At 49.2% G+C, this 17101-nt stretch overlaps 1 long non-coding RNA gene across 1 annotated transcript; it reads right to left on the bottom strand.

Annotated features, from left to right (window-relative positions):
• LOC136573327 (uncharacterized) lies at window positions 1-8912 on the bottom strand. The gene is made up of 2 exons (XR_010785871.1): window positions 8787-8912; window positions 1-139 (listed from the first exon to the last, which is right to left on the bottom strand). It is a non-coding gene; the product is annotated as an uncharacterized lncRNA (long non-coding RNA).
• Between the last annotated feature and the right edge of the window lie 8189 nt (window positions 8913-17101).

Raw genomic sequence — 17101 nt, 5'->3', positions numbered from 1 at the left:
TTAACTGCCTAGTCAAATTGTGATTTTATTGATACTATACATCACTATGCATGAATCTATATTTTTTCTTCAAGATGATGAAATAATGGACCGTCATATCTCAGACGTGTGGCGAGGGAACCAGCGAGAGACCAACAACCTGTGTAAACAAAACAAAAAAAATACAATTACACATATACCCATAAAAAATTCATTAATAAAACATATGTACAATTCATATACTGATGTGTGTAACAAGATTTACAAGAACGGCTGAAAAATGTACTCCTGATTAAGTCCTTTTGGGTGCATGGTGTCCAACTCGTATATCCATTTTAACTCACGCTTTTTTAATAAAAATTCTCTATCACCCCCCCGTGGAAGTACGGGGACATGATCAATGACCCTAAATTTGAACTGGCTGATGTTGTGTTTAGCCTCCAAAAAATGTCGCGATACAGGTAATTGTAGATTTTCCGTCCGAATTGTACTCTTGTGCTTCACCATACGTGATCTCACCTCCATAGTGGTTTCACCCACATACCCAAGGCCACATGGGCAGGTAATGAGGTAGATCACGTATGGTGAAGCACAAGTATATCTCCCCTGTATCTTGTACCTATTGCCCCTGAGAGGATGCCGAAATTCGTCACCCCTCACCAAATTGTTACAACAACTACAGGCAAGGCATGGGAAGTTCCCCTTTCTAGGGGGTTTAAAGAAACTCTGGACGGCTGATTTGTGTGAAGCAAAGTGTGAGTGGACCAGTTGGTCACCTATGTTTCTACCTCTTCTATATGCATTTATAGGCTTATTTTTAAATTCAGGTATTACAGCCCCATCTAATGTCAGCAGTGGCCAATGTTTTTTGATAATGTTACCAACGGTTCCACTAAGATTATTAAAGGTACTGACAAACGGAATCCTGTCCATTGTCTGTTTCTTTAATTTAGGTGTCAAAAGATCTTGTTGTGGTATTGCCCTAGCTCGTATGGCAGCTTTTGTGATGATTGGTGCAGGGTATCCCCTATCTAGGAACCTCCTACACATCTCATCCAATCTTAAAGGGGTTGTCCCGAGGCAGCAAGTGGGTCTGTACACTTCTGCATGGCCATAATAATGCACTTTGTAATATACATTGTGCATTAATTATGAGCCATACAGAAGTTATAAAAAGTTTTATACTTACCTGTTCCGTTGCTGGCGTCCTCGTCTCCATGGTGCCGACTAATTTTCGCCCTCCGATGGCCAAATTAGCCGCGCTTGCGCAGTCCGGGTCTTCTGCAGTCTTCTATGGGGCTCCGTGTAGCTCCGTGTAGCTCCGCCCCGTCACGTGCCGATTCCAGCCAATCAGGAGGCTGGAATCGGCAGTGGACCGCACAGAAGAGCTGCGGTCCACGGAGGAAGAGGCCATCTTCAGCGGTGAGTAGAGAAGTCACCGGAGCGCGGGGATTCAGGTAAGCGCTCCGGTGAGCTTTCTTTACCTCCCTGCATCGGGGTTGTCTCGCGCCGAACGGGGGGGGGGGGTTGAAAAAAAAAAAAACCCGTTTCGGCGCGGGACAACCCCTTTAAATCAATGGTTTGATCGTGTGCTATTCTTCGCACTCGTAAAAGTTGACTCCATGGTAGTGAGTCCTTCATGGCGACCGGATGGTTGCTACTATAGAGCAATAAACTGTTCCGATCTGTCTTTTTTGTGTAAAGATCCGTTACCAATCCCATTCCTTGTCTTTTAATCAAAACGTCAAGGAATTGGATTTCCACAATAGAGTAAGACATAGTGAACTGAAGTTCTGGGTAAATAGCGTTTAGAAAGGTATGGAATTCCTGTAATGTTTGGAGCGAACCCTTCCATAGAGCAAACACGTCGTCGATGTACCGACCCCAGTACACCAACGACGCCGCATATATGGAGGTATAGATATACTTCTCCTCAAATTGGTGCACAAAAATGTTGGCGTATGTTGGCGCCACATTAGAGCCCATAGCAGTGCCCTGTCGCTGTCTGTAGTACACCCCCCCAAACAAAAAATGATTGTTGCGGAGGATGTACTCCAGCAGCGACAGGGCAAACTGCATGCACTCAGAGGACATATCCGATGCCATCAGAAATTGTCTGACGGCATCTATCCCTTTATCGTGACTGATAGAGGTGTATAGCGCAGTCACATCAAAGGTGACCAGAATAACATCTTCGGTCATATCAAACGATGCAATTTTTTTCAAAAAGTCAGATGTATCCCTGATGTGTGAATCCGCCTCATCTGCAAAACGCCTCAGGACCTTGTCCAAAAATCGTGCGATATTGCAGAAGAGTGAGTTTCTGCCTGAAACAATCGGTCTCCCAGGGGGATTCTGGGGATCCTTGTGGACCTTTGGGAGGGTGTATAAAGTGGGAACAATGGGGTGCTGGATATCAAGGAATTTCAACAGCTTTTTATCGATCAAACCTGCCCATAGTGCCTCATTCAACATTCCCCTGTGGGCACAGGCCGAGCTCCTGATCCAGGTGTATCGCAGCCGACTGCTGCGGGATTAGGAGAGAGGCACGTTTCTGGCGTCCCCACATTCATCTCACAATTAATGGGTCCACGCGGTAGACCTTTATTAGAAAATGAGCAGTGTGAGCAGGTCCTGTCATGGATGGCAGAAAGTGCATCCAGCAATCTATCGACCACCCAGAGTTCTACGCCGTCCACTGCTGCAACTCTGAATCCTCTGGCTGCTGCTCCTCCTTCCTCCCAGCCTCCTCACTCCATTACAATGACACATTCTGAGGAGCAGGCAGACTCCCAGGAACTGTTCTCGGGCCCCTGCCCAGAATGGGCAGCAATGGTTCCTCTCCCACCGGAGGAGTTTGTCGTGACCGATGCCCAACCTTTGGAAAGTTCCCGGGGTCCGGGGGATGAGGCTGGGGACTTCCGGCAACTGTCTCAAGAGCTTTCAGTGGGTGAGGAGGACGATGACGATGAGACACAGTTGTCTATCACTCAGGTAGTAGTAATTGGAGTAAGTCCGAGGGAGGAGCGCACAGAGGATTCGGAGGAAGAGCAGCATGACGATGAGGTGACTGACCCCACCTGGTTTGCTAAGCCTACTGAGGACAGGTCTTCAGAGGGGGAGGCAAGTGCAGCAGCAGGGCAGGTTGGAAGAGCCAGTGCGGTGGCCAGGGGTAGAGGCAGGGCCAGACTGAATAATCCACCAACTGTTTCCCAAAGCGCCCCCTCGCGCCATGCCACCCTGCAGAGGCCGAGGTGCTCAAAGGTCTGGCAGTTTTTCACTGAGAGTGCAGACGACCGACGAACAGTGGTGTGCAACCTTTGTAGCGCCAAGATCAGCTGGGGAGCCACCACCACCAGCCTCACCACCACCAGCATGCGCAGACATATGATGGCGAAGCACCCCACAAGGTGGGACGAAGGCCGTTCACCGCCTCCGGTTTGCACCACTGCCTCTCCCCCTGTGCCCCAACCTGCCACTGAGATCCAACCCCCCTCTCAGGACACAGGCACTACCGTCTCCTGGCCTGCACCCACACCCTCACCTCCGCTGTCCTCGGCCCCATCCAGCAATGTCTCTCAGCGCACCGTCCAGCCGTCGCTAGCACAAGTGTTGGAGTGCAAGCGCAAGTACGCCGCCACGCACCCGCACGCTCAAGCGTTAAACGTGCACATAACCAAATTGATCAGCCTGGGGATACTGCCGTATAGGGTTGTGGAAACGGAGGCTTTCAAAAGCATGATGGCGGCGGCGGCCCCACGCTACTCGGTTCCCAGTCGCCACTACTTTTCCCGATGTGCCGTCCCAGCCCTGCACGACCACGTCTCCCGCAACATTGTACGCGCCCTCACCAACGCGGTTACTGCCAAGGTCCACTTAACAACGGACACTTGGACAAGCACAGGCGGGCAGGGCCACTATATTCCCCTGACGGCACATTGGGTGAATTTAGTGGAGGCTGGGACAGAGTCAGAGCCTGAGACCGCTCACGTCCTACCCACCCCCAGAATTGCGGGCCCCAGCTCGGTGGTGGTATCTGCGGCGGTGTATGCTTCCTCCACTAAACCACCCTCCTCCTCCTCCTACGCAACCTCTGTTTCGCAATCAAGATGTGTCAGCAGCAGCATGTCGCCAGCAGTCGGTGTCGCGCGGCGTGGCAGCACAGCGGTGGGCAAGCGTCAGCAGGCCGTGCTGAAACTACTCAGCTTAGGAGAAAAGAGGCACACGGCCCACGAACTGCTGCAGGGTCTGACAGAGCAGACCGACCGCTTTTTTGCGCCGCTGAGCCTCCAACCGGGCATGGTCGTGTGTGACAACGGCCGTAACCTGGTGGCGGGTCTGCAGCTCGGCAGCCTCACGCACGTGCCATGCCTGGCCCACGTCTTTAATTTGGTGGTTCAGCGCTTTCTGAAAATCTACCCACGCTTGTCAGACCTGCTCGGAAAGGTGCGCCGGCTCTGCGCACATTTCCACAAGTCTCACACGGACGCTGCCACCCTGCAACATCGGTTTAATCTGCCAGTGTACCGACTGCTGTGCGACGTGCCCACACGGTGGAACTCTACGCTCCACATGTTGGCCAGGCTCTATGAGCAGCGTAGAGCTATAGTGGAATACCAACTCCAACATGGGCGGCGCAGTGGGAGTCAGCCTCCTCAATTCTTTACAGAAGAGTGGGCCTGGTTGGCAGACATCTGCCAGGTCCTTGGAAACTTTGAGGAGTCTACCCAGATGGTGAGCGGCGATGCTGCAATCATTAGCGTCACCATTCCTCTGCTATGCCTCTTGAGAAGTTCCCTGCAAAGCATAAAGGCAGACGCTTTGCGCTCGGAAAGGGAGGCGGGGGAAGACAGTATGTCGCTGGATAGTCAGAGCACCTTCCTGTCTATATCTCAGCGCGTTGAGGAGGAAGAGGTGGAGGAGCATGAGGAGGAGGGGGAAGAGACAGCTTGGCCTACTGCTGAGGGTACCCATGCTGCTTGCCTGTCATCCTTTCAGCGTGTATGGCCTGAGGAGGAGGATCCTGAAAGTGATCTTCCTAGTGAGGACAGCCATGTGTTGCGTACAGGTACCCTGGCACACATGGCTGACTTCATGTTAGGATGCCTTTCTCGTGACCCTCGCGTTACACGCATTCTGGCCACTACAGATTACTGGGTGTACACACTGCTCGAACCACGGTATAAGGAGAACCTTTCCACTCTCATACCCGAAGAGGAAAGGGGTTCGAGAGTGATGCTATACCACAGGACCCTGGTGGACAAGCTGATGGTAAAATTCCCATCCGACAGCGCTAGTGGCAGAAGGCGCAGTTCCGAGGGCCAGGTAGCAGGGGAGGCGCGGAGATCAGGCAGCATGTACAGCACAGGCAGGGGAACACTCTCTAAGGCCTTTGACAGCTTTCTGGCTCCCCAGCAAGACTGTGTCACCGCTCCCCAGTCAAGGCTGAGTCGGCGGGAGCACTGTAAAAGGATGGTGAGGGAGTACGTAGCCGATCGCACGACCGTCCTCCGTGACGCCTCTGCCCCCTACAACTACTGGGTGTCGAAGCTGGACACGTGGCCTGAACTCGATCTGTATGCCCTGGAGGTTCTTGCTTGTCCTGCGGCTAGCGTCTTGTCAGAGAGGGTGTTTAGTGCGGCTGGGGGAATCATCATGGATAAGCGTACCCGCCTGTCAACCGACAGTGCCGACAGACTTACACTCATAAAGATGAACAAAGCCTGGATTTCCCCAGACTTTTCTTCTCCACCAGCGGACAGCAGCGATACCTAAACAATACGTAGGCTGCACCCGCGGATGGAAGCATTGTTCTCTATCACCATCAAAAACGTGGACCTTCTAGCTTCATCAATCTGTGTATTATATTCATCCTCCTCCTCCTGCTCCTCCTCCTGAAACCTCACGTAATCACGCCGAACGAGCAATTTTTCTTAGGCCCACAAGGCTCAGTCATATAATCTTTGTAAACAATTTTTATACGTTTCAATGCTCATTAAAGCGTTGAAACTTGCACCTGAACCAATTTTTATTTTAACTGGGCTGCCTCCAGGCCTAGTTACAAATTAAGCCACATTAACCAAAGCGATTAAAGGAGATGTCCCGCGCCGAAACGGGTTTTTTTTTTTTAACCCCCCCCCCCGTTCGGCGCGAGACAACCCCGATGCAGGGGTTAAAAAAACCACCCGCACAGCGCTTACCTGAATCCCGGCGGTCCGGTGACTTCAATACTTACCGCTGAAGATGGCCGCCGGGATCTTCTACCTTCGTGGACCGCAGCTCTTCTGTGCGGTCCACTGCCGATTCCAGCCTCCTGATTGGCTGGAATCGGCACGTGACGGGGCGGAGCTACACGGAGCTACTCGGAGCCCCATAGAGAAGAGGAGAAGACCCGGACTGCGCAAGCGCGGCTAATTTGGCCATCGGAGGCCAAAAATTAGTCGGCTCCATGGAGACGAGGACGCCAGCAACGGAGCAGGTAAGTATAAAACTTTTTATAACTTCTGTATGGTTCATAATTAATGCACAATGTACATTACAAAGTGCATTATTATGGCCATACAGAAGTGTATACCCCCACTTGCTGCCTCGGGAAATCTCCTTTAATGGGTTTCACCTGCCCTCTTGGTTGGGCATGGGCAATTTTTCTGAGGTACATTAGTACTGTTGGTACACCAATTTTTGGGGGCCCTCGCCTACAGTGTAATCCATTAATTTTTTGCCCACCTACATTAAAGCTGATGTTACATCAGCTGTGCTGGGCACTGCAATGGGATATATTTATGTACCACCGGTGGCTTCCTGGCACCCACCCATGCTGTCGGTCCACATGGACTTCCCATTAGGGAGATGTACCTGCCTGTGTATACTTATAAAAAATTCGAGCCTGACTGGGGCATGCAGTTTGGGCCGAAGCCCACCTGTATTTAATCAGACGTTAGCTCTGCTGTCCAGGGCACTGCAATGGGATATATTTTTGTACCGCCAGTGGGTTCCAGGGAGCCACCCATGGTATCGGTCCACACGGACTTTACATTAGGGAGTTGTACCTGCCTGTATCTATGTATTAAAAACCCTGGTCTGACTGGGGCATGCAGTGTGGGCCAAAGCCCACCTGTATTTTATCTGACGTTACCTCAGCTGTGCAGGGCAATGCAATGGGATATATTTATGTACCGCCGGTGGCTTCCTGGCACCCACCCATGCTGTCGGTCCACACGGAGTTGTAACTGCATGTGTCCACTTCTAAAGAACCCCAGTCTGACTGGGGCATGCAGTGTGGGCCGAAGCCCACCTGCATTAAACATGACATTACCTCAGCTGTGCTGGGCACTGCAATGGGATATATTTATGTACCGCCGGTGGGTTCCAGGGAGCCACCCATGCTGTCGGTCCACACGGAGTTGTAACTGCATCTGTTTCCACTTCTAAAGAACCCCAGTCTGACTGGGGCATGCAGTGTGGGCCAAAGCCCACCTGCATTAAACATGACATTACCTCAACTGTGCTGGGCACTGCAATGGGATATATTTATGTACCACCGGTGGCTTCCTGGCACCCACCCATGCTGTCGGTCCACACGGAGTTGTAACTGCATGTGTTCACTTCTAAAGAACCCCAGTCTGACTGGGGCATGCAGTGTGGGCCGAAGCCCACCTGCATTAAACATGACATTACCTCAGCTGTGCTGGGCACTGCAATGGGATATATTTATGTACTGCCGGTGGCTTCCTGGCACCCACCCATGCTGTCGGTCCACAGGGACTTCACAATAGGGAGTTGTACCTGCCTGTGTCTATGAATTAAAAAACCCCGGTCAGGTTGGGGCATGCAGTGTGGGCCGAAGCCCACCTGCATTTAATCTGACGTTAGCTCTGCTGTTCAGGGCACTGCAATGGGATACATTTATGTACAGCTGGTGGGTTCCAGGGAGCCACCCATGCTGTGGGTGCACACGGAATTCCCATTGCGGAGTTGTACCTGCCTGTGACTATTTATAAAAAACCGCGGTCTGACTGGGGCATGCAGACACCTTGACAGAATGAATAGTGTGTGGCACATAGGTTCCCCATTGCTATGCCCACGTGTGCAGCTCCTGATGGAGGTGGCACAGGATTATATTTCTCATTGCTTCAGTACAGCATTGTGGGCTATCGCCCCGCACCTTTTAAAGAGGGTCGCTGCCTAGCCGTGCCAACCCTCTGCAATGTGTGCCTGCGGTTGCTCCTCATGTCAGACGCACTTATAAATAGACATGAGGGTGGTGTGGCATGAGGGCAGCTGAAGGCTGCGCAGGGACAATTTGGTGTGCGCTGTGGACACTGGGTTGTGCAGGGGGGGGGGGTTGGGCAGCATGTAACCCAGGAGAAGTGGCAGCGGAGTGTCATGCAGGCAGTGATTGTGCTTTGTTGGAGGTAGTGTGGTGCTTAGCTAAGGTATCCATTGCTAATGAGGGCTTTTCAGAAGTAAAAGTTTTTGGGAGGGGGGGGGGCCCACTCTTGCCGCTATTGTGGCTTAATAGTGGGACCTGGGAACTTGAGATGCAGCCCAACATGTAGCCCCTCGCCTGCCCTATCCGTTGCTGTGTCGTTCCCATCACTTTCTTGAATTGCCCAGATTTTCACAAATGATAACCTTAGCGAGCATCGGCGATATACAAAAATGCTCGGGTCGCCCTTTGACTTCAATGGGGTTCGTTACTCGAAACGAACCCTCGAGCATCGCAAAATTTTCGTCCCGAGTAACGAGCACCCGAGCATTTTGGTGCTCGCTCATCTCTACTGCTCAGTATACAAAGTGGATATTACCTGTGCATGACTTGCTGCATTCCTCTGTGACGAGGCCAATGGGCTTGTACAGCATTGCACATCCTTAGCAACCAGACACTAACAGAGGCCAGGTATGGAGTCTAACTGTGAGTCTCTTCATATACATTCTCTTATGGGGTGGGATGAAAATATGCGTGTATTGCTGCTGTGTGTATTAGCTGACTGTATGGGTAGTGTATTGTAGCACATCATAGGTCAGCCAATGTTGAGAGCAGCCTATAGTCTGGAAGACAGGTAGGTGCAGGTCCGTTCATGTCCTGGAGGCGTTGGTAACCTAGAAATAATAAGCCTGAAATGTTCGGATTTAGTTCTCTGTTGTAGCCAATGCCGGATGTCCGGAGATTCCAGAGTTTCTAATACTTTTTTAGATACAAAAGAAGTATGAATGAAGGACTTCTATACTGTATACTTCTATGTTTTTGTATGTTTTGTTAAATAGTGATTCTTGGATCATAGCAAAAATGGGAGGGTCCTGCTAAGGAAGTGGCTTATGATTTTTGCCGTGATTTTCTTCTGGCGATATTGCGATCGCCAGTGTAAGGGCTCCTTCACACTGGCGATCACGATTTTGTCATGTGAAAATCGTGTCAGAACGGCGTCTTTTTCCCCCGCAATTTTTGAGATTCATCGCTGCTTTTTCTCGCAAAAACATCACTACCGCTTGCGATTTTCTTACACAATTTTGCCGCGATTTTCTTTTTAGCGATAAAGTCAATAGAACTTTCCGATGTTAAAAATGCATTGCATCGTGGTTTGCGATGCCCTAAAAAGGAAGCTCCATAGGGAAAATGGGATATTAGAAAAGGAAACTTAGCATGCTGCGATTTTGTTTTTTGTTTTTTTTCACGCAACATCGCATGAGTGAAAACATCGCAAATAGGAATGAAACCATTGCAAATCATTCGTTTCATAATCATGCATTTTCACTCACTTTCGCATCGCGCAATTTTATCGCAAGTGTGAAGGCACCCTAACGAGCCCTGAAAAAAAAGAGAGCATGAATAGAGAAAATAAATACAGAGAATGAAAAGAAAGAGAGAATGAAAACGCAGTGAATGAAATCCATGATTTCAATAGGTTCATTCCCCCGCTTCCTTTTTGCACCCGCGTATTGTTTGCTGAAAAAACCCCTGCAACATGTTCTATTTTTATTTACATTTGCGCACCAAAGGTCCCCATAGGAGTTTATGCATTAATCACTGCGCACATATGTATGCGCAAAATGCTGCACATACCCGCGAACACCGACTCCTCAAGAGGCTAATTAGCCTTTTAAATCCAGGCAGAGGTGATTCCCCCACCAGTGTGAACAAGCAATGCCTGCACAAATATGTTCGCAAATTTTACGTATGTGTGCAGCCCCCCTAAGAGAATAGAACCCATTGTGTGAGCATTTCTGGTGCACGCAAAAAAATATGACCTGCTCTATTTTCCTGCATATTTGCATATTAAATGGCCCCACAAGAGTCTATGGGAGGTGCACAAATGCACGTGCAATATGCAAGGGGATGCGAGAAACATTGCGCAAAAGCACAGCGAAAAGAACACGTCTGAACCTCATTAGGCTAAATAGCCTTTTAAATCTGGGGAGGGGCTGTTGTGCGCACATTAACATGCCCTGCGTGTGCAAAATAGCACAGTTCTATGCGCAGACATGCGCGCAAATCAACCTTGTTCACTGCGCAAATTTGTTGCACTGAGGTGAGCGTATTTGTGCGTATGCTCATCTGAAGCCTCCCTACGGGCTTAGGCTGCATTCACACGTACGTATATCGGCTCGGTTTTTACGCCGAGCCGATATACGTTGTCCTCATCTGCAGGGGTGTGGGGGGGGGGGGGAGGATGGAAGAGCCAGGAGCAGGAACTGAGCTCCCGCCCCCTCTCTGCCTCCTCTCTGCCCCTCTGCACTATTTGCAATGAAAGGAGGCAGAACGGGGGCGGGGCTACGTTTTGAGAATTAGCCCGCACCCGTCCCACCTCTCCCCATTGCAAATAGTGCAGAGGGGCGGAGAGGAGGCAGAGAGGTGGCGGGAGCTCAGTTCCTGCTCCTGGCTCTTGCACCCCCCCCCCCCCCCCCGCAGATGAGGACGACGTATATCGGCTCGGCGTGAAAACCGAGCCGATATACGTTCGTGTGAATGGAGCCTTAAACCGACGGGCGTGATTTTGTCCCATTATGTAGCTGTAATGATCATGGGCCATAACAGGACAAAAGAAAACCATTGATTTCAATAGCTTTATTTAATTAGGTGTATTCTCGCTTGTTGATAGTACGGATGAGTAAAGATAGAACTTCCCCTGTATTGGTGGGTTTTTTTTCAAACTCGTTCGCAGTTGCGCAATGTGCCACCTGTTTTTACCCTAAGGCTACCTACACACGGCCATGTGTGATATCAGGCCGTGAAACTCATCTTGATATCGCACTCGTGAACATGCGATGTAGCCGCAAATGTGAGGCGTTTTTCTATCAAAAACGCCTCCCGTAACTTTTGTGAGGTTGCGATCCTCAAGCGCAGCTTTCAGTTGCATCGGGGTATTGGGAACTGTTTCTCATTGTTTCCAAGGGAAACCTCGCATCGCACTCGTATGCACATCACACGCTGTGCAATGTGTTATCCTGTCCCATTGAAAGCAATGGGTAATGAGCTCCCAGGAATGCGCAAATATAGGACATGCCGCAATTTTTTCCCGCACTGCGATGCGGGAAAGAAAATCACTCATGTATTCAAAAGAATGGGGTTCATGTTCGTGCGAGATCTCTCACAGCGCACAAATTCTGCACGCTTTTCTGGGCTGTGTGAATCCTGCCTCAGGGTGCCTACCCACTTGTGAGAAAAACATGAGTATTTTGAGCGATGTGAGAGTAAGTGAAAATGCAGAATTATGAAACCAGTGATTTTCCATGGTTTCATTCCTATTTGCCATGTTTTTACTCAAGTGGAGTGAAAAAAAAAAAAATCGCAGCATGTCCTATCTTTCTGCGTTTTCCTTTTTCTTATCTCTCATGTTTCCCAATGGAGCCTCCTTTCTATTGCATCGCACGAACTTGCGATTTTCCTGTGATGCATTTTTAACGCTAGAAACTCCTATTGTCTATTGCAAGAAAAACGTCATCATTCGCTCGTTGGAACGATTTCTCGCTCCGTGTTATAGTCTTTTCTGCTGATTACAGCTCTCCTCCTAGTCAGCTGAGCAGCGACTTGAGTTGACCACCTGTCAGAGTCTGTGAACGCCAGTGAGTCTTCTGCTGTGCTCCATGCTCTGCACAGGACTGGCTTCTGAACGTAGTAGCATAGTATCAGAGGAGTAACTTGAAGCTTCCGGGCCCCAATGCAAAACCTGTAACAGGGCCCCCAACTATAATGCTTTATTCATAGTACTGGGCTCTCTATATGGAGAAGAGAGGCCTTATGGGCCCCCTAAGGCTCCTGGGCCCGGGTGCAACCGCATCCCCTGCATCCTCTATAGTTACGCCCCTGCATAGTATGTAAGGCCGATAAAAGACACATGTCCATCCAGTTCAGCCTATTACCCCCGAATGTTGGTCCAGAGGAAATTCTTCTAATGACATAGACAGAAGGAGGAGCCATTGCTTCCAACTAGTGGCACGCTGCGGCATTTCAGTGCCTAGTGGTCCCTGCAATACAGCGCTGACACAGGGAAGAGCAGGAGAAAAGAGTCCATTAAAAAAAACAATTAGGGCGCATGTCCACGGGCAGGTTTGAATTCCGGGATCCACGTGGTATACCAGCGTGGATGATCTGGACTTCACGCCGCCCATAGGCAATTCATGGGCACCTGCAGCTTACTTAAAGCATGCAGGTTTGTTTTGCGGACTATCCGCTCTGGAAAACAAATCGCAGCATGCTGCGTTTTGCTGTGGGGACAGCTTCCATTGACGTCAATGGAAGCCGTCCGCTCCGCGGCACACCCGGAACTATCACTCCGGGTGTGCTGCGTGTCCCGTGGGAAAGCAGGAGATAAATAAAAAAAAAACTCCCTGTGCATTTGCGGGGGTCTGTCGGTCCACATGTACGGAGGAGACGCCGGACGACCCACACACGTCCGGCATGTCCTCATGCCATGGGCAGGGTGGGAACCACGCGGATCCCGGAATTCAAACCCACCCGTGGACATGAGCCTTTAATAGGGATTATCTCTACACTGCCAATACAGAACAAGTGAATGACACCAGTCTCTGGGCGTCTGTTTGAGGGGGCATGAAAACTGAGCAACTCCTGGCAAATATGTTGATAAGTCTGTGGATGTTCTAATATAGGCATTGGGCAGAAATATGATGGATGAGGAGCGAGTCTGATCATAGTAAGACCCATTAATAAAGGGTTTACATGTTCCATCTCAGCACTTTGTTACCCCAACTACAAGCCCTGCATACTTGAATCCTAAGAATTTGTGACTGTAGTAACTTATAGACACAGGATGTTCCCTAGAGCAAGAAAATGTTAATCTAGGTCAGATCTGTGCTAGAAGCATTTACTTATTTCACTTTAAATGCTTAAGAAAAGATAAATCTATATCATGTATGAAAGATGAATAGATAAAGAAGAGGGGCTGTCAGAAAAGATAGAGTGCAGAGCCGTCCATATGGTCCTACATGGGGGCCGCACCGCTAATCTCTAGATCATAATTCATATAGTACTAACAACTAAACACCTATGGTCCCGAACTGTCCGCACCCTCCACTCTTTATGGTGTATATTAACAAGTCCAGATGTAAACCATAAAATCAATGCAGCTAGAACTGGTTAGAACAGGCCATTCTGGGAGAAGTGGTCATGTCAGAAGAGGACTAGAAGACGTTATGCAATGGATCATTATAGTATAGCGTAGAAAAAGAAAAAATCATAATTATCTATAGTACAAAAAGTAAAGGGACTTTGTGAGCTCCTATAAGTCCCATAAACTAAACTTATAGGCTCATAGGAGCTGAAGTGCTAAATCGGGGGATGTGACTATCATACTTACCATCCTCAGCGTCCCTCAGCTGCATGCTTGCAAAGCGGTGGCTGCATGCATCCCATTGACTACTTATGTGTGTACACAGAATGGGACAAGTCCTCCCGTTATGAGTATGCACCCAGTGTTCGACTGAAGACCACTAGTAAAGTTAATTCTGGGGACCCCCCAATACAGCTACACAAAAATAGTACCTGATCTCCATTTACAACTTCATTAATCAGCTACACACAAATAGTACCTGATCTCCATTCACAATTTTGTCAACCTCCATTTTCCATATGCTTCAACAGAAAGTTGGCATGTGGTCATGTCTCCACTGAAGTATATGGAGAATACAATGGACAGGAATTGGTAGACTTAGTTAGTTAGTTATCTCGCTGGGACGATGAGGAACCGTAGCGCCGATCTAGAATGTCCACGACCGAGAGCATTGTTCCATTCGGTGTTGATGTCGGAGGAGGTACCGTTGCCTATCTGTTGCACCCACGAGTGCCAGGGGGCCTCCGCCATTCGGCAGGGGGTCGTCTCCCGATTTTCCTAGCAATTTCTGCGGTTGGTGCACCGTGGGCCGGAACAACTTCTGACAAGCGTGCAACATGACCAAAAAGTGCAAGTTGTCTCCTTGTTATTGTTTTTGGGATTGACTCAAGCCCCGTGCAAGCTTGGATCTCGCTGTTTCTGATGAAGTCAAACCAACGGACACGAAGAATCTAGCATTGGCATCGCAAGTGAAAGGACTCCAGACGCTCAGTGGTTTGCAACAGCAAGGTCCAAGTCTTCGAGCCGTACAATAATATTGGCATAACGCAGGTCTGGTAGAATCGAATCTTGGTCCTGAGTGTTATGTTCTGCCTGCACCAGAGTTTATCCAGGGACCTCATCACTGAGGCTGCTAGTGCTATTCTCCGCAGGATGTCCAGAAGCGCCCTCCCATCTGTGTGCTGAACGCTTCCGAGGTACACAAACTCACTGACAGTGTTGACTCTCTGTCCGTTTATGTCTAGGTCCGGAGGGATTGCACAGGCTCCTAGATTCTGCAACTTGTTTTTTTGCCAGGAGATGTGAAGCCCAAGACAGGACACCTCAAAATCGAACTGTTTCCATGAGTGTCTCAGATTATTAGATAAAAAAGGATGTGAAAAGAACTGGTATGGAGGCGCAACACTCTAAGCTACTAGAAGATGTAGATCAAAGTCCAATGTGTGATGGTGAAAGCACTTCTTTTTTATTATTTTTTCAGAAATTAAAAACCAGCAATGGAATACGCGTTTCGGGGAAGAACCCCTTCGTCAGTTCGGCTGGATAGGACAACAGGATGCCTAGGGGTGACACGATCCCAAAGGTATATAGGATGTGTCGGAGGTCCTGTGTGCAGGAGGACAGGGGAGAAAAAAGTGCTTGGTTAAAGCACTTTTTTCTCCCCTGTCCTCCTGCACACAGGACCTCCGACACATCCTATATACCTTTGGGATCGTGTCACCCCTAGGCATCCTGTTGTCCTATCCAGCCGAACTGACGAAGGGGTTCTTCCCCGAAACGCGTATTCCATTGCTGGTTTTTAATTTCTGAAAAAATAATAAAAAAGAAGTGCTTTCACCATCACACATTGGACTTTGATCTACATCTTCTAGTAGCTTAGAGTGTTGCGCCTCCATACCAGTTCTTTTCACATCCTTTTTGCTACACTTACGCCCACACTGGTGGAGCGTCATCTGGTTGGCAGCACCTCCACCATTCAAAATACTCAATCATTGAAAACTCTGTGTACTCCATAAATATTCCACTACCCTCACTGGGTCTTGCTCCACCCTCCTTTTTCATTTCTTTTACTCAGATTATTAGATGTGACATCCAAGAGTGTACTATCGTCGGCATAGTCCAGGTTGATGAAGTGGTACTCCGGAAGAGTGACCCCATTACATTGGACAATACGCTGAAGAATCCAGTCCATGGCCCTGCAGCAGACTGCAGGAGCTAAGACACAACCTTGTCGAACACCAGATGAGGTCTCAAAATTAGCAGAGGTTGAACCGTTGATACGGACTTTGGCGAATGTGCCCTGATGCATGTCTTTTAGTAGGTTTAGAAGGGATGTGGGGACGCCAATGCCACGCAAGACCTTCCAGAGCGCTTCTCTATCGTCCTAGTCGAACGCCGCCTTGAATTCAACATATGCGACGAGGAACAGTTTGCTAAATTCTCTATGTATTTCTAAGAGGAGCCTAGAAGCGAGTATGGCATCCATGGTGGTACGGCCTGCCATGAAGCCTGACTGCTGGGGTCTCTGCTCGGAGGTCAGGAGTGGTTGAACCCTTGAGAGGAGAATGTGTGCGAAGAACATTCTTGCCAGGAACCGAGAGGAGCGTTATCGGCCTGTAGCTAGTGTATGTTGTTTTTGGGCCTTTCCCCTTGTACAGGACGAGGATTATACCCTCCTTCCATTCGACAGGGACTTTCCCACAAGACCAGACGCGCAGAAATAGTTGATGAAAAGCAGTGCTTTTCGGCTCAATTGCACATTTCAGCTGTTCAGGTGGAATGCCATCTGAGCCGGCGGCGCGTCCGTATCTAATTTTCTGCATAGTAGAACGGACCTCTTCCCATGATGGGAGCATCCGTAGGCACAGAATGGTCATCCACAGCAACGGATGCGAGGTCATCGAGGTCATGGCATGAACTAGCCAGTGGATGGTTTAGGACGGATAAGAAATGTTCACGCGCCAGCGTTGAAGTGTCTTGTCATAGTTGGACCCTGAGGACCCTCGGATTCTGTTGACTGCTTTGTATGCTGCTCTTACATTGTTTGACTTCAGACCCTCCTCAGCTTCATCAGCCAGAGCATTATAGTATCGCTCCCTGTCTTTCTTGGCCTTTTCCTGGAACACGTCCTTCAGCCTCTTACATTCCGCTTGGTCATTTTTAAGATGGGCTTTCGCCTTCGCTTCAAGGACCTGCATAGTCTTGTCTGTTAGCCAGGGATGCCTACGGGGACGCCGGTATCCAAGAACGGTCTTTGCGGTTTCACGGATAGCGTCTCTTGTGACATTCCAAGCTGCCTCTGGTTCATTGCCTAGAACGTGGAACCAGGTTTGATTGCAATATTGTATTGACATTCAAGTGTTGGATTTTCCCTCAGGGTGTCAACATTTAATGAAGGTTGTGATCTAGTCTTATGGGGCAGACAGAGTGGAACTGCTATTTCGGCAACAAGCAAATGGTGGTCTGTGTTTGCTGGAGCTTCTGAGCGGTATCTCAACACAATTTGACAGAATTGCGATGACAAATGAGTATATGGTCCAGTTCCTTTTTTTGTA

This window comes from Eleutherodactylus coqui, chromosome 7, assembly GCF_035609145.1.
Source record: "Eleutherodactylus coqui strain aEleCoq1 chromosome 7, aEleCoq1.hap1, whole genome shotgun sequence".
Lineage (NCBI taxonomy): Eukaryota > Metazoa > Chordata > Amphibia > Anura > Eleutherodactylidae > Eleutherodactylus > Eleutherodactylus coqui.
This window is presented reverse-complemented; position numbering and strand designations above follow the sequence as displayed.